Raw genomic sequence first — 27,736 nt, 5'->3', positions numbered from 1 at the left:
TTGAAGACTTGAGATTTTGATTAAGAATTGATCTAAGAGCATTTCTGGATTGATCGTGACAGAAAGATTGATGGTGATTGTGCATTGTTGTTGAAGAACAATCCGATATTCTCGGGGAGTGTCAAGAAGATCGTGATTCGGATTCAAACCTATTAAGGGGAGATCGTTCTTCTTTGTTAATTTATTTTTTGCTATAATGATTGTTTGTTTATTGAATACTGTTATCGGAATCATGCATGGCTAAACTCTTTTATTCTAGGGTGTTTATGGATTTTAGGGATGTTACTTTGAATATTGAATTTACAATTTATTGATTTTGTATAGATTTCTAAATTATTTTTGCTTAATGCTTTTGATTAACTGACCACTAATTGAATGAACTTAAGTTAATTAGATGTATCGGGATAGAATTTAATTTGCTGGACCCAATAATTTAGATTGTTATTCAAAATTGCATGAGAGTGAATTTAGAATAATAAGGGATGCGATTGAAGGGTCTTAATGCTGTAACTATTCAAGCGATAGAAGAGATTTGGGTCAATGGATAGTTATTAGGATGGTTTGAGCTCGAAAGAGGATTTCTTGATTTTAGAACTTCTAGCATCAATCTATCAATTTCAATCAATTGCATATCATATTCATTGTATTCCCTAAAAGAAATAACACCCTGGAATTGTTTTGCTCTGAATTATTCTTGTGTATGACTGAATTTTTGTTATCCGTAGTTGTAGATATAAATCATCTTTTGGTTTTCTGGATAAAATTGACGAGGAATTATGATAGCTAAGTTAGGAAAATTTTGCTCACGCAGGTCCTTGAAGACGATACCCTATTTGGGATTTATTACTTCGATTGCGTGCGCTTATGCATACCGTCAAGTTTTTGGCGCCGCTACCGGGGACTGACACGAAATTTTTTTCCTAGCTTAATATTGCTAAAAACTGAGTTGATCTTAATTTGGGCATTTTTGTTTTTGTTTTGTTTTTTTTTGTTTTTTTTTTTTTTTTGTAGTTGTTGCAAAATCCTGTGTATGCGAAGAAGTCAACAGGTTGAACTTGTTCCTTGTGATCCAGAACTTGAAAGGACTTTGAGAAGAGTAGGAAGGAATATGAGAGATGAGCTCGATGCCATGGGAGACCAGGGTGGAGCTGTTAGAACTATCAGAGATTATTTCTAACCAGCTATCCCTACAACCTAATGGGCATTACTGAAGCCCCAATTAATGCCAATAATTTTGAGCTAAAACCTGGTTTAATTCAGATGGCATGAGACCTTGCATTCAGAGAACTCCACATGAAGATCCACATAAGCATATCCACTCTTTCCTGGAAATTAGCGAGACAGTAAAAATAAATGGAGTCTCTTCTGATGCCATTAGACTGAGATTGTTTCCCTTTTCTATGCAGGACAAGGCGAAAGATTGGTTGAAGTCACTTACAATGGGAAGCACAACAACATGGGATGAGTTAGCCCAAGCCTTTCTGAACAAATTCTTCCTTCCTGCGAAAACGAGCAAACTGAGAATATAAATTGGCACATTCAGACAGAGAGAGGACGAGAGGTTAGTCGAGGCATGGGAGTGCTATAAGGAGTTGTTGTAGAAGTGTCCCCAACATGGATACCATGAATGGATACGAATCTAGTTGTTCTACAATGGATTGACCAGTACAACGAAATCCATCTTCGATGTTGCTACAGGTGGCTCAATTTTTTGCAAAAACTGTTGATGCTACTTAGGCATTATTGGAGGACATGGCTGCCACGAGCTATAATCGGCCCTCGAAATGATCTTCATCTAGAGTGGCTGGAGTTTATGAACTCGATGAGGTAAATGCTTTAAAGGCGCAAATGGCTACTTTGACTAATGCCATTAATCTCTTGTCTATAGGTACCCAACCATCGATTGTATCGATGGCAGCTTGTAATACACTCACATCATGGGAGGTACCTAACCCTGAGCAGGAAAATTATGTGTGCCAAGCGAATCTTCAAAGAGTCCATCAAAATTCTTATTAGATGAATCAACCCACTCATTATCACCTAGGTTTGCACTATCATGAGAAGTTTTCATATGTCAACAATAAGAATGTTCTGCAGGCACCTCCAGGTTTTTCTGAAAAGAAACCATCTGTGGAGGCTTTGCTTGGGGATTTCATAAAGAAGTCAAGGAGCAGAAGCAATTTCTTGGAGAGCATAGTAACGAGTCATGGGAAAGCAATCCAAAACCTTGAGGTTCAAGTTAGCTAGATCGCTACTACATTAAACACAATGAACAAAGGAGCTTTCCCTACTGTACGGAGAAAAACCCAAGGGAAGAGTGCAAATCAATAACGTTGAGATGTGGAAAAAATATTGTGCATTCTATGACAGACCAGACAGATGAACAGGCGGTATTGAGTTCTTCAACTGGTAATGTGAATCAAGGGAAAAAGGCTGATGTTCCTGTATCATCTAAATCAGGGAGTAATTCTGAACCTTCACCTATTGTATTGAATAAAATCCCCTATCCCCAGAACTTTCAGAAAAAGAAATTGAATGATCAATTGGTTAAATTTTTGGATATTTTTAAGAAGCTTCACATTAATATTCTTTTTGCAAATGCGTTGGAACATATGCCAAACTATGTGAAGTCCATGAAGTATAAGACAGTTAGCTTAAATGAGGAATGTAATGCTATATTGCAAAAGAAGCTACTGCAAAAATTAAAGGATCCTGGGAATTTCATTCCCCGCATTATAGGGAATTTGACGGTAAATAAGACCTTATGTAATTTAGAAGCCTCAATTAATCTGATGCCTTTATCTTTGTACAAGAAACTAGACATAGGAGAGGTACAGCCGACGACGATCTCATTGCAGTTGGAAGATTGTTCCCCACTTACCCTCGTGGTGTAGTAGAGGATGTTCTGGTTAAAGTCGGTGATTTCATCTTCCTAGCAAATTTGGTGGTCCTAGACATGGAAGAAGCTAAAATTCCCATCATCCTTGGACGACCATTCCTAGCCACAAGCAGAGATTTGATTGAGGTTTATGATGGCAAGGTTATACTTCGGGTGAATGATGAAGAGGTAAAATTCATCATCTTTCGTTCTTCCAAACCTAATGAGCCTGTAAATTTGTGCCAATAGATCAATGAAGTAGATGGTAACATTCTGAAAAATCTCTTGTTAAAGGAAAGGGAAAATTAAAGATAAGTTGTTATGAACAATCTCCAAAGGAAGGTACAATAAACTTTCTCGATTATATTCATAAGGGAGATATTGAACTGGTGGAAGAAGGGAGAGAATATGCTTTTTTTGATAATTTTTCTTCGACTAATTTTTTTTATGTGAATGTCAGTGTGGGAGAAAATTATATATTTCAGGTGCTATTGTGCATGGAATGATGAAGCCACCTTGAAAGTTGTCTGAATTAGAGACCAGGTCTAGCTAAAGACGTTAAACTAAGAATTTTTTGAGAGGCAACCCAAGTGTTCTTGTTTTAATTCAAGTTTATTTTATTTTTTATTTGATTCGTTTGATTTTTTTAAAGATAGAGAGCCACCTCATGATTATTTTGTTTTGATCCTCAGGTTGGAGAGGATGCTCAAGTGTTTTCAAGCACCAGTTCGCCATCCATATTTGTGAATCTTTGCTCATTACCCAGCCTTGTATCACTCATATGTTGTGTGATTGTTTTAGATGTTATGCATTGGGGACAGTTTTTTAAGTTTGGGGTGGGAGGCGTACTTTGTGCTTGAATCTTGTGCTTTTATGCATGTTGTTTTGAGTTGATTATTTTATGCATGATATTGTTGATTTTGAGGAAAAATTGAATTTTTTTTTAAATTTTGAAAAGGTTAGGAAGAATACTAAGATTGATTGAATTGTTTTCTTTGGTTGTTTTCTTTTACTATGATGGTTGATGAGTCACTTAGGAAGTATGCCATGCTTTGAAGTAGAAATTGGATAACATAGTCTTGTCTTGAGTATTCTTTGTACTGAATCTCTCTTTGTATCCTTTGTTATCTTGAGCACAAACCATTTTAATTTAGAACCTCAAACTAAACAAAGCATTGATTTAAGTCAATTTGGTTATCACCTCGAAAGGCCCCACTGGTTAGAGAGTGTCTTGCATGATCGTTTGTAATGTTAGATTAAGAGGAAAGAAAAGAATACTATTATTGCTATTGAAAAAATAAATAAATAACAAGATGAGTATACTCGTGTGCTTAAAAGAAATACCTTTTTCTTATTGTAAACATGTAATGTGTATGCATGGATGGGAGTAAAAAGAGAAGCCTTTGCTGTGATCAGTTAGGACATCTGGGACTTGATTAGGTACGGTTCCCTGCAATGGATGTGCGAAAGCTAGTGCCTCTAGGTAAAATGATGCAAGTTTAAGGCCCTTTTGCTAGAGAGAGAGAGAGAGAGAGAGAGAGAGAGAAATAAGGCACCTTAGTGGACATATTACTTCCTTGAGTGTGGTGATGCTTGATTATTGGTGCTTGAGCTAGATTAAGGGGAAAACTAATGATGCTTAATTAAATCTTAAATCAGTTTTTAAGTTTTGAATTAAAGGAGGAATCACACAGACACAGAGCATACAAAGTTTTGGCTTTAGAAACTCTCAATGATTAGGATGTGTCTGAATTTCTCTGTGGATGACTGTTATATATGTTGAGAAGCTGATGAAACTGGAATAAGAGATTGCATGGCTTGAACCTTTTCATTTTAGTATTCATTATTTCTCCTACTTTGTGTTTCTTTCTTTTATTTGCTCGAGACTAGCAAAGTTTTAAGTTTGACATGGTGAAAAGCATCTAAAAAGTGCTTTTATTACCTTCAAGAAACTAATATGGCTAGTTTTGTTTAGTTTGACGTGGTTTATTGAGTAATTTCAGGAATCTAAGCATCAGGAGCAATTTGTGTGAAAATGATAAAAAAAATATGGGGCAAAACTCCAATTTTACGCAACTACGGTTGACTATGGAATTAAGAAGAAACCAACGACCCAAGATCAAGAAAAGAGGAAAATTCGGAAGGCAATTCGGGGGAGCCATCATTGAAAGAATGTTGCAACGCTGCTCTCTGACACTGTAGGCCCGAGAGCAAGTTGGAACAGGGTAGAATTGCAACGCTACGACTTTAACGTGCGGCTGGCATGTCAACAGCGTTGCAGTGTTGGAACAGGGCACTGCAACGCTGCGAGCATTTTATAAATATCAGTGTGCACCTCCAGGTCTGAAAAGAGGAGAAAATAGAGAGTCGACTTGATAGATTCTAGTCCGTACAAGAGCCAAAACAGAGCATTTATGACCATTTTTGGTTGAAGACTCAAGATTTTAATTAAAAGTTGATCTGAGAGTGTTTCTGGATTAATCGTGACATGAAGATTGATGATGATTGTGTAGTGTTATTGAAGAACAATCCGGTATTCTTGATGAGAGTTAAAAAGATTATGATTAAGATTCGAACCTATTGATGGGAGATCGTTCTTCTTTGTTAATTTATTTTTCGCCATAATGATTGTTTGTTTATTGAATACTGTTATCGGAATCATGCGTGACTAAACTCTTTTATTCTAGGGTGTTTGTGGATTTTAGGGATGTTACTTTGAATATTGAATTTACAGTTGATTGATTTTGCATAGATTTCTGAATTATTTATGCTTAATACTTTTGATTAACTGGCCACTAATTAAATGAACTTAAGTTAATTAGATGTCTCGAGAAAGAATTTAATTCGTTGGACCCAATAATTTAGATTGTTATTCGAAATTGCAAGAGAGTGATTTTAGAATAATAAGAGGTGCGATTGAAGGGTCTTAATGTTGTAACTATTCAAGCGGTAGAAGAGATTTGGGTTGATGGGTAGTTATCAGTATGGTTTGAGCTCGAGAGAGGATTTCTTGATTTTAGAACTTCTATCCTCAATCTATCAATTTCAATCAATTGCATGTCATATTCATTGTATTCTCTAAAAGAAACAATACCCTAGAATTGTTTTGCTCGAAATTGTTCTTACGTGTGACTGAATTTTTGTTATCCGTAGTTATAGATAGAAATCATCTTTTGGTTGCCTGGATAAAATTGACGAAGAATTGTGATAGCTAAGTTAGGAAAATTTTGCTCATGCTTGTCCCTGAGGATGATACCATGTTTAGGATTTATTACTTCGATTGCGTGCCCTTGCACATACCGTTAGGTACACGTCCTCCACATTGCGGCATCAACATGCAACGCTTTTTCCAAAAGCACAGATTCTAGCACAGCACCGCGATGCTACATATTTTGACGAACATGGGTATGTCTTAGCGTTGCAACACTATCCCTAGTGTCGCGGTGCCACTGTGACTGCTATATAAAGGATTCTTTGTTTTAGGGTAAAAGAATCGACCCCCCAATCGGCCTTCAACTGATTTCTCCACCTTCTTACCTTTTCTACTTTATTTTTCTCTAATTTCTTCCTTCTTCTCATATAATTAGTGGAGATGGAGCCCTGATTTGTCTTCTTCATCCCATGGGTAGGTAAGTTCTAGGGGTTTTTTTTCCCTAGTTTAGGGAATTTTGGAACAATGTAATTTTGGGAGTTTTGTTTAATTGTAATTTTTATAACTTGGCCATGGATTTGCCTCTGTTTATCTTGCTTGTTCAATTATATTATTTCTTATTTGTCTTATAAACTACTTGAGATTTTGTAATTGCATACTTAGCATTATCTAGAAATATGGATTGTGAACTCTTAGAGACGTGAGATCTAAAAATAATGTATCGTATATGTTATTAATCTCCCACTGAAGTTTTCTAATAACTCTATCATATAGAAGTTATTAAACTGCCACTGAAGTGTTCTAATTGGGTATATTTATACTTACGTTCTTTTCGGCTAATAAAACAACCCTGAGTCTATGTGGTTTATCCAAGTACAACTCTTTATAATTGGATTTTAACCTACGATGTCTAGGTGATAAACCATTTTATTACCTCACATCACTCACGTATGCTCATAAAATTGGTTACCAACGCTTAATAATTCAGCCATAATCCCCAAGTAGGAGGTGTTCTGTAACCCGTCAACTTAAGTACCCCCAGCCTTAGACAGGATTATATATCAGCTGAGTTTGTAACCTTGGTTTTATAAGTTTTAACAAATAAAACAGGTGGTCAACCTACGTGAGCATGCAACTGTTGTTTATGGATTTTAAATGTCTAACTCAATTTTATAACAACTTATAAAACTTTAGACATGATAAACATCCACAACATACATGAGACATTCAACATTTATAATATTTATATTAAATACTAGAAACCCTAACATGCATACTATATATTATAACAATTATAACTTACTTTCAATGCATGTTACATGCTTTCTATGGTGGGATTTTAAATCTAAATGGCATACTATATGAACATACAAGATTTATTTATTATAACATACAACAAATGCATAAATAATTAAACATAGACTGATATGGTTTTAGTTTTTCCAAAAACAAGCAAATAGAAGCCTAACTATTACAAAACAGCTTCCAAACTGCTCCCGGACTGTTCGAACCGCTCCAAAATGAACTCAATTAGCTTGAACCGGACTCGAACCGTCTGAACCGGATCAGCCAAGAACCATTCGAAGCTGAACGGGACTAGACCACAAGATAATCGGTCGAACCGACAGCCCTTGCACATGTTCAACATCTTGCTAAGTCTCATCGTTTAGTAATGACGACCATCGTCTTACATTTTGCCAGATGTTTAGTAAATGCTTGATCATTAGCACACGCAAAAGGTAAACGATCGTTTTATGCCATTGTATAGCCTTCAACGCATTGCCCAGCTGCCACACGAAGGTATGTGATCGTGTAGTGCTATCACATAGCAACTCGTCGAATCGCCTAGCTCCCGTATAGACGTAAACGATCGCGTAGTGCTATCACATAGCAACTCGATGCATCGTTTAGCTCTTAATCAAAGATAAACGATCGTACTAGGTGATTGCTCAAGGCTATCATATAGCTCTTCATTGAATCACTTAACACCATCATCTAGCACTTCATGTCATCGTTTTAGTACATCATCGTGTAGAACGCTTAGCTCTAGCTAAATGATCGCTTAGCTCCATCGTATAGAACATCATCGTGTCGTTCAACATCGTAGATAAGCGATTTGTTTAGTTCCATCGCGTAGAAACTTCAACATATCGCTTAGCACTTCGTCTATACGATCGCTTAGCTCCGCATCTAAACGATCGCTCAGTGCTATCGCGTAGCACTTCATCGTATCGCTTAGAGCACATAGTTGCTAAATGATCGGATAGTACCATCGTATAGTAAATTCAACGTATCGTTTAGTTCCCACGCCAAAGTTAAACGATCGCTTAATGCTATCGTATAGAAAATTGAACGCATCATTTAACTCCCGTAGGTACATGATCGTCTAGCCTTTAAAATGACAACGACCAACGCCGATTGCTATACGATCATCTAGCTTTTCTTCACATAATGTAGTGTCTAGAGCTAGATGATCGTTTAGCAACTGGAACCTCAGCGCCGATAAGAACAGAGGCTAATTTTTTAGAACTGCAACTTCATCCTTTCGCTTATTTCTTCGATTTACAGCTTAATTTCAACTCTTATGACTCCAAATAAATTACAGACTCTTAGGAACACATTAAAGCTCATCAAGCAAGAGCCAATTACAAATTTAAATGAGAAATTAAAGAGAATTAAATAGCCAAATCTCATAAAACCATATCAGTGCACCAGTTTCATGTTTCTCATATAAAACACCCACCAAACAAAATTAAACCGAATTGAATGCTTATTTGATACTCTGACACCAATTGTAGGATTGTATAAATAGCAGCAAAAGCACAAGGATCATCTAAGCATTCAAATTCACTAAGTTTTCCATAATATTAAAGCATGCTTCTGAAGAAAAAGTGAGTTTCAAGACATACCTCTTGTAAAACTTCTTCAAAGCTCCATCTCCAGCTGCTATCTTCTCCATATCTTATTATAGACCACCTCAAGATCTTTCCCACTATTTTCTTGGTGTTCTAGATTGAGTTGTGGGACTCAAAACAAGCATAAATCAAGGAATGAAGGAGAAAAGCTCATTGTTGCAACCTTGTTGAAGACCTTTCTTCAAACCAGTTTTTCTTTCAAAACTCTTTTGATTGCATGCCCGATTTTCACTCCAATCTTCTCATTATATTGAAGATCAACATGCAAAGAGAAGAGCTGCATGAGTTGCAGCTTATGCTTGGAGAAGACAAGGCTAAGATAATGCAATATGTGTGAGCTACTTGATGATGGATAATGGAAAAATTCATTTTTCCATTTTGTGTTTTTGTTTTCCAATTTTTCCAATTTTATCTAAAAATCAAATTTTGATTTAAAAAATCTATTTAATTTTAAAAATGAAAAATTAATTAATTTCATAAATTAATTATTAAATAGAACATAATTAATTTAATATCAAATATTAAATTAATTTTAACATATATTCATCTTTATATATTTAAATTATATTTAAATATATAAATTCTCCTATTCTGTTTAATTCTAAAATTAAACATAATTATATCTCATATAATTACTAATTCCCTTAATTCTAATTTGAATGGTTGAAATTAACTTATCATGCTATTTTAAAGCTAGTTCGTTACGAGCTAGTAGGGGGACCTCGCGGACCTACAGATCATGGGCTCCAAAGATCCGATATTAATTGGCTAAACTCATTAGACTAAATTAATCTCCATTCGTTAACTAATGGGTCACCCCACTAAAATCCATAGTTGCACTCCCCTCACTGTAGATATATTATGTCCACATGATTTAACCATAATCAGGAAGTCGACCCTTCACAGGTTGTTCGTAACAACGGCTGGGTCAAATATATGTTTTACCCTCCGAGATTACGTCTTATTCCTCAAGTCCGTACTGATCCTCTAATGAATAACTGGTTTGTGATCCAATCACCAAACCAAACTCTTTCAGCCCAGTGAGAGGGTGGGGCCCCTTGTTCAAGACCTGGATTCAGTACCTGAGAAAACAACCTTTCTCCTATCCTTAAATCGGGTAGGTGTGAATTCCTTCTTGCACCCTATGTCCCCAGCTATCTATCCGATCTTACCCTTGAAATGGGAATCTTATTGAGTCGGCGCTGTTGAGCCAACCCTCAACTATGCAAATCTAAGGGCAATCCTGAATAAACAGGAGTTGATAGAGCTCAGGATTAAGATTGAGTTACCTAGGTCATCTAGGTGAAATAGGCAGTCTTAAACAACAAATAGTGTTATAAAGTAAGAGTGACTTATTTCTTGGTCCTGATCTTACGCAAAATCATTGCATAGAACGTCCCCACTCCACATGTCATAACATGTACGAATTAGGATCACATCGTATGTAGCACTTTACAACTCTTTGTAACAACTACAAAGTAGGCCGCATTCAATCGTGTTACCAGAATAAGGTACCCAACCTCATGATGGAACACGAGACATACGCAGCGGAAAACGAACCTAATTACACTCTAATTTCTTTTAATTTAAAGGAAAAAATGCATGCAATTGAAGGAAAAACAGTAATTAATAATTACCTTTGAAGCTCCCAAAACCGCTTTTCCTCGCTGAATCTCGACCAGAACACGAACAGACCACCACTAGAGTTGACCTACAATCCTCTGGACCCAGAACCAGGTTGTGGGACCCGGTGGATGAAGAACCCGAGAGAGAGAAAGAGATTGAAAAGAAGATGGAATTTGGGTAGGGGTTTGGGTTTGTTTTTCCAGCCCAATTTTGAAAACAAAAATTGGCAAATTGTCAAAACTTTTTCATCCAAATTCAAAAGCCTATATTTATAGAAAAGAACCATGCAACAATTGCATGAAATCAATTCATAAAAATTCAACATCTAGAATCCACTATCTAAGTGGGCTTAATGTCTCCACTATAAGCCAACACTTAGTCCACTATTTTGTTAGTGGAATTATCCAACAAAAGTTTGGATTTTTCCACTAACTTTAGTCAAAGAGCAAAATAGTCATTTGGTCAAAGTCAAACTTTGACCAAAAAGTCAACATTTTGACTTTTTATGATTTTTTCCATGTTGACTAACTTTGACCTCCCGAGCATGAATCCACATTCATTTTCTCGAAATTCAAATCATATTTGAATATAAGATTGGTCAAAGTTTGACTTTTCAAAGTCAAAAGTCAACTCTTTGACTTTTTACATCTTTGACCATTTCCATTATTTTCGAGCTTCCGAATATGAACGTATTCATATTCTTGATATTTAAATCATATTTAAATATTAAAGCTGTATCTCTAAACTGAAAAATTCGATTACTATATCACATATACTTGACGGTTTCTCTCTCTTCACCTAATTCGAACAATTCGAATCATTCTATCATACTGTTCTAAGTTTATTCCATATGAGCTAGTAAGGGAACCTAATGAACCTATAGATCATGGGCTCCAATGATCCGAGATTAGCTGGCTAAACTCTTTAGATGGAGCTAATCAATATTCGTTAACTAACGGGTCATTCCACTATAGTCCCGTAGTTGCATTCCCCTCACTATAGATATATTTGTGTCCATTTGATATAACTATGCTTATTGGGCCAGCGATGATGAGCTGCCCTCACCTATGCAGATTAAGGATAATTCCGAGTAAACAGGAGTTCATAGTTAGCTCAGGATTAAGATTAAGTTACTTAGATCATCAATTAACGATATAGTCAGTTTTATACATAAAATGGCATTTAGAACGTTAAAAGTGACTATTTCATGGTTCAGTCTTATGCAAACTCATTGCATAGGATGCCCCCACTCACATATCTCTATATGAACGATTCAGGATCACATCGTTTGTACTAACTACAAAGTGGGTCGCATCCATAGTGTCCTTAGAATAAGGCGCCCAACCTTATTTATATACTATAGACCATTTTGGCTATATATTTAAACTTGATCCACATTTATGTCACTACATAAAGTTCAAACTACAATAAATAGCCTCAGGACCTTAGTTTATTGGATTTAAGATTACAATTTCAATAACAACTTTATCGAAAAACAAAACAGAATATGTTTATTAATTTGCAAACTACGAGTTTTAAGACATAAAATCCAACACTTCATTCATGTACCATAGATCATTTTGAATATTTACTCGAACTCAATCTACTCTCATGTCTCCACATAAAGTTTAAGTACTCATACAATAGTCATGGGTCTTAGTTTATTGGATTTAGACTTTCATACAATTTATGAGATCAATAACAAGTATATTGATTATAGAAAATGTTTATCATTTTACAAATTGCGAGTTTTTTAGGACATAAAACCCAAAAATACTCCTACTTGGACTAAAACTCCAGTGGATTAATATATACAAATATATACAATGTTAAGTTTACATGGAAAGAATAAAATGTACAAATACAATAAACTAGGGCATCAATATATACAAATACAATGTTGAGTTTACATGGAGAGAATAAAATGTACAAATACAATAAACTAGGGAATTACAATACCCATAAATTCTTCCACTTGCCCTAGTGATACAAAACTCGTAGACCTAGTCCTACTAGGTGACCCTCGAACACTTTAGGCTGGAGGGCCTTCGTAAATGGATTAACTAAGTTGTCTTGGGAAGCAATTTGAGTGACAATGACGTCTTCTCTGTGTACAATCTCTCTGATAAGATGGTACTTCCGTTCGATATGCTTTCCCCTTTTATGGCTTCGTGGTTCCTTTGAATTTGCAACTGCTCCATTGTTGTCACAATAGAGAGTGATAGGCATGTACATGTTAAGAACTACTTCAATATCTGTCAGGAACTTTCTAAGCCATAGTGCTTCTTTTATTGCTTCGCTTGCAGCTACATACTCGGCTTCCATTGTGGAGTCTGCAATACAACTCTGTTTGATGCTCCTCCATTCAGAGTGAATACTAACCCCAAAGTTGATTTCCTCGAATCAATATTGGTCTGAAAGTCAGAATCAGTGTATCAAGTAAGAATCAGATCCTTAGGACCATACACGAACATATAATTTCTCATTCTCCGAAGATACTTGAGAATGTTTTTAATAGCAGTCCATTGGTTATGACCAGGATTGGACTGAAATCTGCTGACAATTCCTACGACATAGCATATGTCGAGACGAGTACACAACATTGCATACATCAAACTCCCAACTGCAGATACATATGGAATTCGATTCACCTTCTCAACCTCTTGAGGTGTCTTAGGACTCTGCTCCTTAGACAAGTGAATTCCATGCCTAAAAAGTAAAGATCCTTTCTTGGAATTTTGCATTTTATATCTAGACAAGATCTTGTCTATATAAGATGCTTGAGATAATGCCAATATTCTGTTCTTGCGATTCCAAACTATTTTGATTCCAAGAATATACTGTGCTTCTCCTAAATCTTTCATTTGGAATTGTGAAGCCAACCATCTCTTAACGTCAGCTAGATATTCTACCTCATCCCAATTAGTAGAATATCATTAACATACAACACCAGAAAAGTGACAGTTTTGTTGACGATTTTCAGAGACAAGGTTCGTCAATATTTTGTTCAAAGCCATAAGATTTGATCGCAGCGTCAAATATCATATTCCAAGATCTAGAAGCTTATTTTAATCCATAAATGGATCGATTAAGCTTGCAAACTTTTTACTCTTGACCCTGCTGTATAAACCCTTCTGGTTGAGACATATAGATACTCTATCCAAGATAGCCATTAAGAAAAGTTGTCTTAACATACATTTGCTATATTTCATAATCATAAAATGTGGCTATGGATAAGAGTATTCTAATAGACTTTATCATGGCAACTGGAGAGAAGGTTTCTTCAAAATCTAACCCCTCTCTTTGGGTAAACCCTTTTGCCACCAGTCTAGCTTTGTAGGTCTGTACCTTACTAGCTTGGTCTCATTTTCTCTTGTAGATCCACTTGCAACCGATGGGTTTTACCCCTTCCGATTGATCTACAAGATCCCAGACAGAATTGAAATACATAGATTCCATTTCAAGGTCCATGACTTTAATCCATTGGTCTTTGTCCACATCGTTCACTGCTAGATTTAAAGACAACGGATCCTCTAAACCATCATTTGGTATGATGACTTGAGTTTGAGTTAAACCCATGTACTGGTCAGGTTGTTGCACAACCCTCCAACTACGATGAGGCATTCTCAACTCTTGAGAAGGATTTGAAGTATCAGTTTCATCAACATCTCTTGTTGATGGACCTGCTCTATCAAAAACTCTTGTTGAAGGACCTACTCGATCAACAACTCTTGTTGATACTTTTGTCGTTTCTCTGGACATTTCTTCTATTACTAGCTTACTGCGAGGTTGATGGTTCTTTATATAATCTTCCTCTAGGAAGGTTTCATTTGTCGATACAAATACTTTATCTTCCTAAGGATCATAAAAGAGACCACCTCTTGTTTCCTTCGGGTAGCCTACAAATAGACACTCTTTTGAACAATGTTTCAACTTTTTAGGATTTTGCACCAACACATGTGCTGGACAACCCCAAATCCTAAAGTATGTCCTCTCCAAACCTCGTAAGGTGTTTCAAAAACACTTTTCGAGGGAACCATGTTCAAAATATACACTGCAGTCCCAATTGCGTGTCCCCAAAAAGAATTTGGTAATTGAGCGTAACTCATCATGGAACGAACCATGTCCAACAAGGTTCTGTTTCTCCTCTCTGCCACACCATTCTGCTGAAGTGTGCCAGGGGCTGTGAGTTTGAGACTGAATTCCATGTTCTATCAAACAGTTTTGGAATTGTATGTCCATATACTCACCACCTCGATCCGATCGAAGTGTTTTAATCTTTTTACCTAATTGGTTTTCAACCTCAACCTTATACTCTTTGAACTTTTCAAAAGTTTTAGACTTTTGGTGTATTAGGTAAATATGGCCATACCTTGAATAATCATCTATAAAAGTAATGAAATATTCATACCCTCCTCTTGCTCTAATATTTAGAGGCCCACAGAGGTCTGAATGAATCAGCTCTAGGGGTTCTTTGGCTCTAAGACCTTTTCCAGAAAAAGATCTTTTTGTCATTTTACCCTCAAGGAAGGACTCACATGGTGGTAATGAACTGTCTTCCAACTTGTTTAAAAGACTGTTCTTAACCAATCTCTCAATCTTGTTGAGATTTATGTGACCCAGTCTTAAGTGCCAAAGATAGGCATTTGGAGAAATCTTCCTTTTCTCCCAGCAGTTTTAAACATCTCTATGTTCAAAACAGCTTTGACCTCAATTGGTTTTAACATATACAAGTTATTTTCTAATTTTACAGAGTAAATATGTTATTTCCCATATTGATGAACACTTCACCATTTTCGAAATAAACTTTATAATTTTGTTCTAGCAAATAGGGATGGATATTAGATTTCTTTTCATAGAAGGAATATAATATACATTTTTCAAATAAATGTACTTATCTCCTATAAATAACTTCATATCTCCCACTGCTTTGGTCGAAACAATCTCCCTGGTCCCTACCTTAAAGATTGTTTTACCTTCTGTCAACTGTCTCTAGGAACTTGTTTCCTGTGAGATAGTACATACATGATTAGCGGCACCTGAATCAATTATCCAGATTTTATCGTTTTCTACTAAACATACTTCGATAACAAATAAATCATATTTATCTTGTTGTTTGAATTCATCATCCTCATCTACATAATTCATAATTTTAGATGAGTTGGGAGATAGAGGACAATCCTCTGTTAAAACTCTTTTGGTATAATCAACTGCTAGTAATTTGTTTGTTGATTTGATTTTACTGTTATGTACATCGGAAGCGAGTATTACAGAATTTGACATACTGATAAAATTCAAAAAAAATCTAATTAGCAAATTGTAACTAAATCCAAAATCAAATTTTAGCAAAAGCAATAATGTACCCATAACCATTATTTATTTGCAACGATATTTTAGTGAGTCAGAATATGTGCTACCGAGGGGCAGTCATATACTCCTTCACTAAAACAAACAATTTTAACCAAACACTATTCCCAAAATAACCATTATTCCTATTGTCTTCAGAATAACTCTTATTCCTATAGTCGTTTCGTTATCATTTTCGGCCAAGATCTTTACTAACAACTTAGTAATTCTTGTAAGTGTGACCCGTCATTTTCAGATCCTATAGGATGGTATGAATTTGTCTCCGAAATAGAAGACAACATCCAAAACGAAACTATAAGACCTTATTCATTTTACTGAAGCCTATGTTACAACCCTACGAAAGGATAGTCGTCGCTAAACGACTAGCAAAGGGCTGCCTAAAGCAAACCAACAGGCACGGCATAGGAATCTCATGGTTCAGATTAATGGAGGAGACCATAAGATATATTGCCACATATCCTTCACCCACTTACTTTGAACTACTTCATCCGCTTACCTTGATATTGACTCATACAAAACACTCTCTGAAGGGAGGCTACTTCCAGGGAGACACGAAGCGTCATATGAATCTCACGGTGTAAACTACGTGAAAACATGGCAGTTGAAATTTATATATCGTATAATAGACTTATATTTGAACAACTTTCTCTTATTCACCAAAATCTAGATCTAAGCTAAAAAATACTTTCCAAATGGAGGTCACTTCAAGGGTGACATGAAGTACCACTTAAATATAGATTGTGAACTCTTAGAAACGTGAGAGCTAAAAATAACATATCGTATATGTTATTAATCTCCCACTAAAGTTTTCTAATAACTTTATCATATAAAAGTCATTAAACTGCCATTGAAGTGTTCTAATTAGGTATATTTATATTTAGGTTTTTTCTGGCTAATAAAACAACCCTAAGTCTATGTGGTTTATCCGAGTATAACTCTTTATAATTGGATTTTAACCTACGATGTCTAGGTGATAAATCATTTTATTACCTCACATCACTCACGTATGCTCATAAAACCAGTTACCAACGCTCAATAATTCGGCCATAATCCTCAGGTAGGAGGTGTTCCGTAACCCGTCAACTTAAGTACCCTAGCCTTAGACATGATTATATACCGATCGAGTTTGTAAATGAACTCAATTAGCTTGAACCGAACCCATACTGTCTGAACCGAACCAGCCAAGAACCATTCGAAGCTAAACCGGACTCGACCACAAGAGAATCGGTCGAATCAGCAGCCCTTGCACATGTTCAACATCTCACTAAGTCTCATCGTTTAGCAACGACGATCATCATCTTGCATTTTGCCAGATCATTTAGTAAATACTTGATCGTTTAGCATGCACAAAAGGTAAGCGATCGTTTAATGCCATCGCATAGCATTCAATTCATCGCCCAGCTATCACACGAAGGTATGCGATCGCGTAGTGCTATCGTATAGCAACTCGTTGCATCGCCTAGCTCCCGCATAGACGTAAATAATGGGGTAGTGCTATCGCATAGCAGCTCGGCGCATCGTTTAGCTCCTAATCAAAGATAAACTATTGTAGTAGGCGACCGCTCACTATTGTAGTAGGCGACCGCTCAGGGCTATCGTATAGCTCTTCATTGAATCACTTAACACTATCGTCTAGCACTGCATGTCATCGTTTTAGTATCCACCGTAGCTAAACGATCACTTAGCTCCATCGTATAAAACATCATCGCGTCGTTTAGCATCGTAGATAAGCGATTTGTTTAGTTCCATTGCTTAGAAACTTCAGCATATCGCTTAGCAGTTCGTCTATATGATCGCTTAGCTCCGCATCTAAACGATCGCTCAGTGTTATCCCGTAACACTTCATCGCATCGCTTAGAGGCATCATTGCTAAATGATCGCATAGTACAATCATATAGTAAATTCAACGTATCGTTTAGTTCCCACGTCAAAGCTAAACGATCACTTAATGCTATCGTATAGAAAATTGAACGCATCGTTTAACTCCCGTAGGTACATGATCGTCTAGCCTTAACATCACAACGACCAGCTCCCATTGATAGACGATCATCTAGCTTTTCTTCACATCGTATAGTGTCTGGAGCTAGACGATCGTTTAGCAACTGGAACCTCAGCGACGATAAGAACAGAGGCTGATTTTCTAGAACTGCAACTCGGCCTCTTCGCTTGTTTCTTCGATTTATAGTTTAATTTCAACTCTAATGACTCCAAATAAATTACAGACTCTTGGGAACACATTAAAGCTCATCAAGAAAGAACCAATTACAAGTTTAAATAAGAAATTAAAGAGAATTAAACAGCCAAAACTCATAAAATCATATCAGTGCACCAGTTTCATATTTTTCATATAAAACACCCACCAAACAAAATTAAACTGAATTGAATGCTTATTTGATACTTTGATACCAATTTTAAGGTTGTATCAACAATAGCGGAAGCACAAGGAATATCTAAGCATTCAAATTCACTAATTTTGGCATAATATAAAGCATGCTTCTACAGAAAAAGTGAGTTTCAAGACATATCTCTTGTAGAACTTCTTCAAAGCTCCATCTCCAGCTGCTATCTTCTCCATATCTTGTTGTAGATCACCTCAAGATCTTCCCCACTCTTCTTTTGGTGCTCTAGATTGAGTTGTGAGACTCAAAACAAGCATGAATCAAGGGACGAAAAAGAAAAGCTCACTGCTGCAACCTTATTGAAGAACCTTTCTTCAAACCATTTTTTCTCTCAAAACTCCTTTGATTTCATGCCTGATTTTCACTCCAATCTTCTCATTATATTGCAGATCAACATGCAAAGAGAATAGCTACATGAGTTGCAGCTCATGCTTGGAGAAGACAAGGCCATGACAATGCAATATGTGTGAGCTACTTGGTGATGGATAATGGAAAAATCCATTTTTCCATTTTGTGTTTTAGTTTTCCAATTTTTCCAATTTTATCTAAAACTTAAATTTTGATTTAAAAAATCTATTTGATTTTAAAATTAAAAATTAATTAATTTCATAAATTAATTATTAAATAAAACTTAATTAATTTAATATCAAATATTAAATTAATTTTAACACATATCCATCTTTGTATATTTAAATCATATTTTAATATATAAATTCTCCTATTCCATTTAATTCTAAAATTAAACATAATTATATCTCATATAATTACTAATTCCATTAATTCTAATTTGAACATTTCAAATTAAGTTATCACGCTATTCTAGAGCTAGTCCGTTACGAGCTGGTAGGGGGACCTCGCGGACCTACAGATCATGAGCTCCAATGATCCAAGATTAATTGGCTAAACTCATTAGACCAAATTAATCTCCATCCATTAACTAATGGGTCACCACATTAAAGCCCATAGTTGCACTCCCCTTACTGTAGATATATTTGTCTACATGATTTAACCATAATCAGAAAGTCGACCCTTCACAGTTTGTTCGTAATAACGGCTGGGTCAAATATCTGTTTTACCCCTTGAGATTATGTCTTATTCCTGAAGTCCCTACTGATCCTTTAATGAATAACTAGTTTGTGATCCAATCACTAAACCAAACTCTCTCAGTCCAGTGAGAGGGTGGGGCCCCTTGTTCAAGACTTGGATTCAATACTTGAGAGAACAACCTTTCACCTATCCCTAAATCGGGTAGGTGTGAATTACTTCTTTCACCCTATGTCCCTAGCTATCTATCCGGTCTTACCCCTGAAATGGGAGTCTTATTGAGCCGGTGCTGTTGAGCCAACCCTCAACTATGCAAATCTAAGGGCAATCCCGAATAAATAGGAGTTGATAGTTAGCTCAAGATTAAGATCGAGTTACCTAGGTAATCTAGGTGAAATAGTCAGTCTTAAACAGTAATTAGCATTATAAAGTAAGAGTGACTTATTTCTTTGTCCTGATCTTATGCAAACTCATTGCATAGAACACCCCCACTCCACATGTCATAATATGTACGAATTAGGATCACGTCATATGTAGCACTTTACAACTCTTTGGAACAACTACAGAGTAGGCCATATCCAGTGGTGTTACCAGAATAAGATACCATACCTCATTCATGTACCATAGATCATTTTGACTATTTACTCGAACCCGATCCACTCTCATGTCTCCACATAAAGTTCAAGTACTCATACAATAGTCATGGGTCTTAGTTTATTGGATTTAGACTTTCATACAATTTATGAGATCAAGCTTGGAAAATGCCACTTCAATGTCCACTTAGTTAGTGGGAAAATCCAACAATTGGAATTTTCCACTAACTAATTTTTTTTGTTAACAGAATGTAATGAAATTTTCAAATTTTGGAAATTATTTAATTAAAAAAATTTCAATTAAATAAAAATAAACAAATTTAATATCACATATTAAATTATTTAAGACGCCTTGCTTTGATTAATCATATTAATCAAGTTTAAAAAATACTTTCATGCTAATGATCAAGTATACTCTAAAAAATAATTAATAAATTAATTAATTATTTAACTTTAAATTATATCTCATATAAAATATAATTTTTCCTTAAGACCGATTTTGAACATTTCAAATTCTCATTTCACCTAGTTCTTCAATTTTGTCCTTATTGAGCTAGAAAGGATACCTGATGAACCTACAGATCATGGGCTCCAACGATCCAAGACTAACTAGTCAAACTCTTTAACCTCGTTAATCAACATTTGTTAACTAATGTAGATATATTATGTGTCCATTTGATATAACAATCATCAATAAGTTGATCCTTCATAGGTTGTTCGTAACCTCAGCTAGGTCAAATACCAAAATACCCCTGAGTTACATCTTTTCTACTTAAGTACAACTGTCCCATTAATAAACAATTGATTTATGATCATAATCACTAAATCCATTCCCTCTCAGGCCAACGAGAGGATGGGGCCCTTTATTCAAGTCCCGGGATCAACCCTTAAGGGAACAATCTTTCTACTATCCTTAAAATGGGTAGAAGTGAATTCCATCTTGCAAATTCTATGTCCCCAGCCATCTACCCAGTCTTATCCATAAAATGGGAGGCATATTGAGCAACGACGCTAGGCTTACCCTTACCTATGCAGACCAAGGGACAATCACGAATAAACAGGAGTTCATAGACAGCTCAGGATTCAGATCAAGTTATCTAGGTCATCAAGAAGTGAAATTAATCAGTGTTAAAAGTAAATGGTGTTAATACGTAACAGTGATTATTTCGTGGACTGACTTACACAATCTCATCATGTAGAATACCCTCGCTCACATGTCTCTACATGAACGAACTGATCACATCGTTGATAAACTTTACAACATTTGTAACAATCATAAAGTGGGCCATATTCGATAATGTCTCCAGAAATAGGTACCCAACCAAATCCAAGTACTATAGACGGTTTGGGCTATTTTACTCGTACTTGATCTAGTTTATGTCTCTACATAAAGTCCAAGTATTCATAACAATAGCCAAGAGTTTGTAATTTTTTGGACTTAGAGTTATTAAACAATCAAAAAAACTTATCTGAATAAACTTCATATATGTTTACTATTTAAAAAACTATGAGTTTTAGGACATACAGCCCAACAAACTCTCACTTGGACTAAAACTCGTAGTGCGATACTGAAGGAAATCGGAACTCGAAATTTCCATGAGCAGCGGAATAAGACTATTCCAAATTACAATCATGAATGAACATATATTTACAGTCGACTTCAAACATAAATGGTTATGCAAATCATAAAGAAATTACAGTATGAAAGTCTCAAAAGTACCGAGGGAAAAACTATACAAATATATGTAGCAGCGTCTCCATGCTCCATTGCGCGACCGCTCGAACAACAGCGACCATGAACACTCGATCTACATGACCTCAACACCACACGAATATAGCACCAACCCTTGGCGCTCGTCCTCAACGATCTCCTCGATCATGAACTCCTCTGCAACCCGAACGACCTCTACAGCACCACGAACGGCCTCTAATAAACCTCGACAGTGACAAGTTGAGTCTGACACCACCAACAAGGTGACCTTGGTATTCTTGGTGTGAGAATCTAGAGGGTGGGCTTTGTTCAGACTTAGTATGAGGCAGATAGATGGAGGAAAGAATGGTCACGTACATGATTGGGCAAGTGGGAGATGGCTGAGACCTATCATATAGGTCGATGCCCAATCGTTTAGATAAAGCTAAATGATCGTCTAGCAAAAGCTATGTGATCGTTTAGCTCTATCGTTTAGCTCAGCCTGTTACCTACAGACTTTACATGATCGTTTACCTTTGGCCAGCAATCGTCTAGCAAAGCTATGCGATTGTTTAGTAAATACTACATGATCATTTAGCTCACACCTGCACGATCGTTTAGCTCACCCAGCCGTCGTTTAGTAAATCCGAATTTACTTGACGATGCCTGAGTTTTTTTTTTCGTGAGAGAAAACTCGAAAACCTTTTCAAACTTTTGTAAGAAAACCTCATTTTCAAAAATAGGAAACCACTTTCCTTTTAAACTCACGGTTACCATGATCCAATAACCATCCACTACTTTGGTTATTTAAAAGAAAAAGAATTAATTATCCAATAATTAATATCATTATAAATATAAATGATAACCAACTTATCATACTATATTTATAACCTATAGTTTTAATATTTCATCCCACGAAACATATAAACCATAGTTCTTTTTCTATTCCATGGTACTTAATGTAAATCTCATTTACATCAATCCTTCACTGGATGTATCTTATACATCATACCAATTATATCATATATAATCAAAATACCTCTTGTCAATTTGAACATTTCAAATCAACACCAAGAACTGATTCTCAACTAAATCCAAGCTACCAAGGGGACCCATGGACCTGTAGCTCCGAAGTTCCAACGGTACGTGAATAACTGACTAAACTCTTTAGTCACGGGATCCACCATCCGTTAACTACTAGGCACTCCACTAAAGATCGACAGTTGAACTCTTCTTACTACAGATATATTATGTGTCCATCTTAACCAATCAGCAGTGCGACAACCCTTCACAGATCGCTCGTAAGTACAGCTGGGCCAATAACCATTATGCCCCTGTAATTACATCTGTCTCCTTAAGTACCACTGATCCCTCTAATGAACATAAGTCATAGTCCTACTATGACTGAGTCTTCTCTTCCAAAGAGAAGTTGTGGCCACTATGTTCAAGCTCCGAAATCAGCCCTTAAGGAAGAAATCTCTCTACTTATCCCTGCTTCGGGAAAGGATTGAATTCCATTGTGGATTGAGTTCCTAGCTCCCAGATCAAACAAGTCCCCAAAAAGGTAGGCATGTTGAGTTAGCAATCTGGCCACTCTCACCCATACTAATTAAAGGACCATCCTCAAAGCCAGGAGTTCTTAAAACACTCAGGATTGAGGGCTTGTCACTATGGTCGTTTAGGTGAGATGCAAGTCTCTAGTATCAATAGCATTATATACAAAGTCTAGTCATCTCGTGGTCCAGGTCTTATACAAACACTTTGTATAAGACACCCCTGTTCCACGTCTCCACATGAATGGTCAGGACCTACCATCTGTAGTAGTTTACAACATTTGCAAACCTCTACAAAGCGGGCCATATCCGTAGTGTCACCAAGATCAGGTATCCCACCTTAATCCTTATACTACAAACCAATTTAGGTTATCATTTAAGGCATGATCCACTTGTATATCACATATACATGCTTAAGTTCACATAAGATAACCAAGGAGTTTTATTTATTGGATATGAGTAAATGCCAGAATTAAATAACACTTATTTTATTCATTGAACAATGTGTATCTTTACAGAACAACGAAACTCCAGGAGAATTAGGACACTAATCCCAACAGTTACAACAAAGTCGAGTGTTGTTAGAGAAAACTAAATACAATAAACTAGGGCATCTCATACCCATATTTTCTCCCACTTGCCCTATTTATTTTACCCGTAGTCCTAAACTCTTTAGGTGACCCTCGAAAATCTTAGCCAGTAGGGCCTTTGTAAACAGATCAGCAATATTCTCCTCATTCTTAACAGCAGTCCAATGTTCATAACTAGGATTGGACTGATACCTAGTGACAATCCCTACTACAAAGCATATGTTTAGATGAGTACATAACATTGCATACATCAGACTTCCGACTACTGATGCATAGGGAACCCATCTCATATCCTCAACTTCTTGAGGTGTCTTAGGACATTGTTCCTTTCACAAATGTATTCCATTCCTAAAAGGTAAAAGACCTCTTTTGGGATCTTGCATCTTAAACCTAGACAACATCTTGTCTATATAAGATGTTTGAGACATTGCTAGTGTTCTGTTCTTTCGGTTTCGAACTATTTGAATCCCAAGAATATACTGATGCATTGTTTTATGAGATGAAATAATGGAATGAAATACGGTGGTGGAGATGCGTTGAGCAACAAGTTTTCTCAGTGGAATCCAAGTATAAATTCCAATGAGTTTCCTGGTAAGTCCAGGGTCGAACTCAAGGACTAGAAAAAACAGTATACGGTGGTAATTTTCAAGAAAACTTTGCGGTAACCAAGAAATCAAATAGTTGTTTTGGGTTGTTGTTTGCAATAATAAAATAAACAAATGCGGTAGAGTTACGAAAAGAGTTGATAATACGAAAGATGCGATGAGTATGCGGTGAACGGGTTGAGAAGGGGTTCGGGTAACACTTCCTAGGATGCGTTCATGTTATGCGATCATGCAACACAGAAACAATAGCAAATCATCTCTCGACGCAAATGCTACGACTTCTAATACTAGAACGCATGTGATATATGCGATAAGTCTATAGGACCTACACATAAACCTCTATTCTTATTTATGCGATGACAAAATGATAACACACAAATAAGGCAACCACATAATATCATAACCTATCTCTAGGGTACATGCAATGCAGGTTGGCAAACAGAGCTTATCTCTAAGTCTCTATCTCTTGCTTATGCAGATCTAATCTTGCTCTCTCGAGTCTAGATTCTAACCTAGCTCTCTCAAATCTTAGGTTCTTTCTTTAGACTCTCTCTCGAGTAGCTCTAAATGGGTGTTGAGCACAACATAAAACAAGATAACCGCATGCAATGAGGATCCTAGGTCATGTAAACTTAGTTCTTCTCAACCTATTCGAAAAATTTGTCTACTCATGCATGTTTGTAAGAGAGTGAACAAATGTAGATAAAGAAATTCCATTGTAAAGATATAGATTTGAAATAAAAAATAACAATGCAAGATGAGTAAAAAGAGCCTAGTAGCAATCTCTTGCTTCCCAAGGCTTTTACACTGTCTTTTCTACTCTGTTCAAAAGATAGTCTTGCTCTCTCGAGAGTCACCCCGCTCTCTGCTTTTCCACGCCTCTGGATTCTCTCTCGAGTTGCCCTAAGCGATCTTCTGGCCTCTCTTCCCTTCTCTCGCTCTGCCTTCTAAATAAAAAGGAAAACTATGAACAAGGCTATTCTATCTAAGGGAAAATTCTCTAAGTGTTTGAACTTGCTGAACCCTTTTTCTGAAGGTTGCCTTCGATATTTATAGAGCTTCGGGGTGAAAGGCGGCTTCTCTCTTATGATTACACAGATGGGATGGCTTTAATTCTCTGACTGATGCACCGAATATTTGTCACCGAAAAGTTGAGTGTACTTGTTATCATTAGCGGCTTGTCAACTTAATTCGGATTCGACCTCATCAGCTTTTTGTCCCATCGTGATTAATTATGCTTTTAACCCAGATGCGTCCACCAAGTTGCGCTGGCTCTATGCGGTAATCCTTCTTGAGCAGATGTTTGCGATCATAAATCATCGCAAAGCCTTGCAGTAATACTGCACTCGTCCGTTGATTTCTTGTGATCGTGCATTCTACCTTGCGTTAATGCATATTCTGCATAAAAATACCAAAGTTAATTTTTTTGGTATTTTTATGCGATAAACACATGTGACCGCAATGTTACAAACTTAATGCTTTTTTGAACGCAATCTTATATATTTTATCAATGCAAACCTGCATTGTTTAATAACTTAGCACTATAATAACGTGCATTTCTGCCTGTTATTATACCCCCAAATTTAAACAATGCTTGTCCTCAAGTATAAGCTAAAGATTTCCTTTAGAAAGTCGACCGCACATTCTTTTCCTAGATTTCTCAAGTATACTTCATTCAAATCCTATACACCTAAATTTCCTTAAGTCTTATTTACTGGACTTCACGACATCGCATGATTTATTTCAAAAAAACTTTTTCACTGGGGTGTTAACTGATTTTTTTTATCCTTGCATATTTTTTACATTGTTATTTTTTTTTTGACCTTGCACTGATCCAAGTACCTTGCCTTCGTTTTGGCTTGCCCCCATGTGTGTCATGCGGACATCCAGCTATGAGCAAGGTGCTCTTTCTCAGACTAAACTCATTCCTACTTGGCAGCAGAGTTGCTGTCATTTATTTATGCGTTGATCCTGACGACTTACTTTCGTTTTGGCTTGCCTCCACGTGTGTCATTTGGTCATCCAACTACAGGTAAGTGCCCTTTACAACTTAACTCTTATCAACATGGGTTTCCCCATTGCATTGACATTGGAGTTGTTATTCTCAATTTTTTTTAAAGAGCTAAAAATAGAAATGTCGAAAATGAATACCTCACCCCCAAATTTAAAATGCGGCAATGTCCTCATTACCAATAGATTGAAAAAAGTCATGTGATGTTCTTAGGAGGCTACATAAAGAGTCAATTTGAAAGAAATCTAACAGACCACTAACTTCTAGAGATATTTCATAAGGTGACTGTCCTAAAATTAAGTTGACTCTAGTATATACGAAAAAAATAGAAACATGTGTTTCATCATTGAAATCATAATTGGCAAAGAGAAGTCATACGGTTACTTACTAAATTTATCAATATTAAATGATTGCGGTAATCAAAGAGGACGCGGTGATAAAACTTTCAAAATTAAAATGCGATGAGATAATACATAATTTAGAATAAAGTCAAGGAAGAATACAACCCCCAAATTTGCGTTGTCGCCCGCATTATTTGTTGACGCATTCTGCTTTGTGGCGATCTACCTTCTTTGGATTGTAGTGATGGAATAAGATAAGTTGCTTCTTCATGTAGCACCTCTGCAATCGCTCACCTCGATCGTTACAAGAAAAACATTGAGAGGGTCAAATAATATTAAACAAAACAAACTCTTTTACCGCAATCATTCAGTACGATCGCCCTTTTTTTTGTTTTTTTTAGATAAGCAAAAGGATAATGAAATGCAAATACTAAGGAGTAGGGATAAGTTGAAGAGTTAAAGGTTACAACGGATGCTTCACAAAACTTGCGTCCCTGATGAATTTAAATCACTTGATCGTGCAGGGACCACCCACTTCATTCAAAATCAGAGTTCCTCAGGTCCACGGAGTCAACTCAGCGATGCCAGCCTTCTCCGTGATACACTTTTACTCGCTGCCATTAACTTTGACTATGTTGGTTCCATCATCATTAGATAACTCAACCGCACCATGTGGGAATACCTCTCTGACCATGAATGGTTCGGACCAACGTGACTTTAATTCTCCAGGGAAGAGCCGTAGTCGTGAGTTGAATAGTAAGACCCTCTGCCCGACTTGGAGGTTCTTGCTGCATATGTGTTTGTCGTGCCAGCGCTTTGCACGCTCCTTGTAGATCTTTGCATTCTCATATACGTTGACCCTTCATTCCTCCAACTCGACCAATTGAAGTTTTCTCGCTTCTCTTGCTGTCTTCAAGTTAAAGTTTAGCTTCTTCACCGCCCACAGCGCTTTGTTTTCCAGCTTCAATGGAAA

General features: G+C 36.4%; 1 pseudogene; it reads left to right on the top strand.

Moving 5' to 3' along the window:
- Positions 1-2,956: 2,956 nt before the first annotated feature.
- The window catches only part of LOC120067541 (uncharacterized), a 57,142-nt pseudogene continuing 32,362 nt past the window's right edge, over positions 2,957-27,736 (top strand).

The sequence above is a fragment of the Benincasa hispida genome, chromosome 12 (genome assembly GCF_027475165.1).
Source record: "Benincasa hispida cultivar pf3 chromosome 12, pf3_genome.v1.1, whole genome shotgun sequence".
Lineage (NCBI taxonomy): Eukaryota > Viridiplantae > Streptophyta > Magnoliopsida > Cucurbitales > Cucurbitaceae > Benincasa > Benincasa hispida.
Note: the sequence above shows the minus strand (reverse complement) of the source record. Positions and strands in the feature narration are given on the sequence as shown.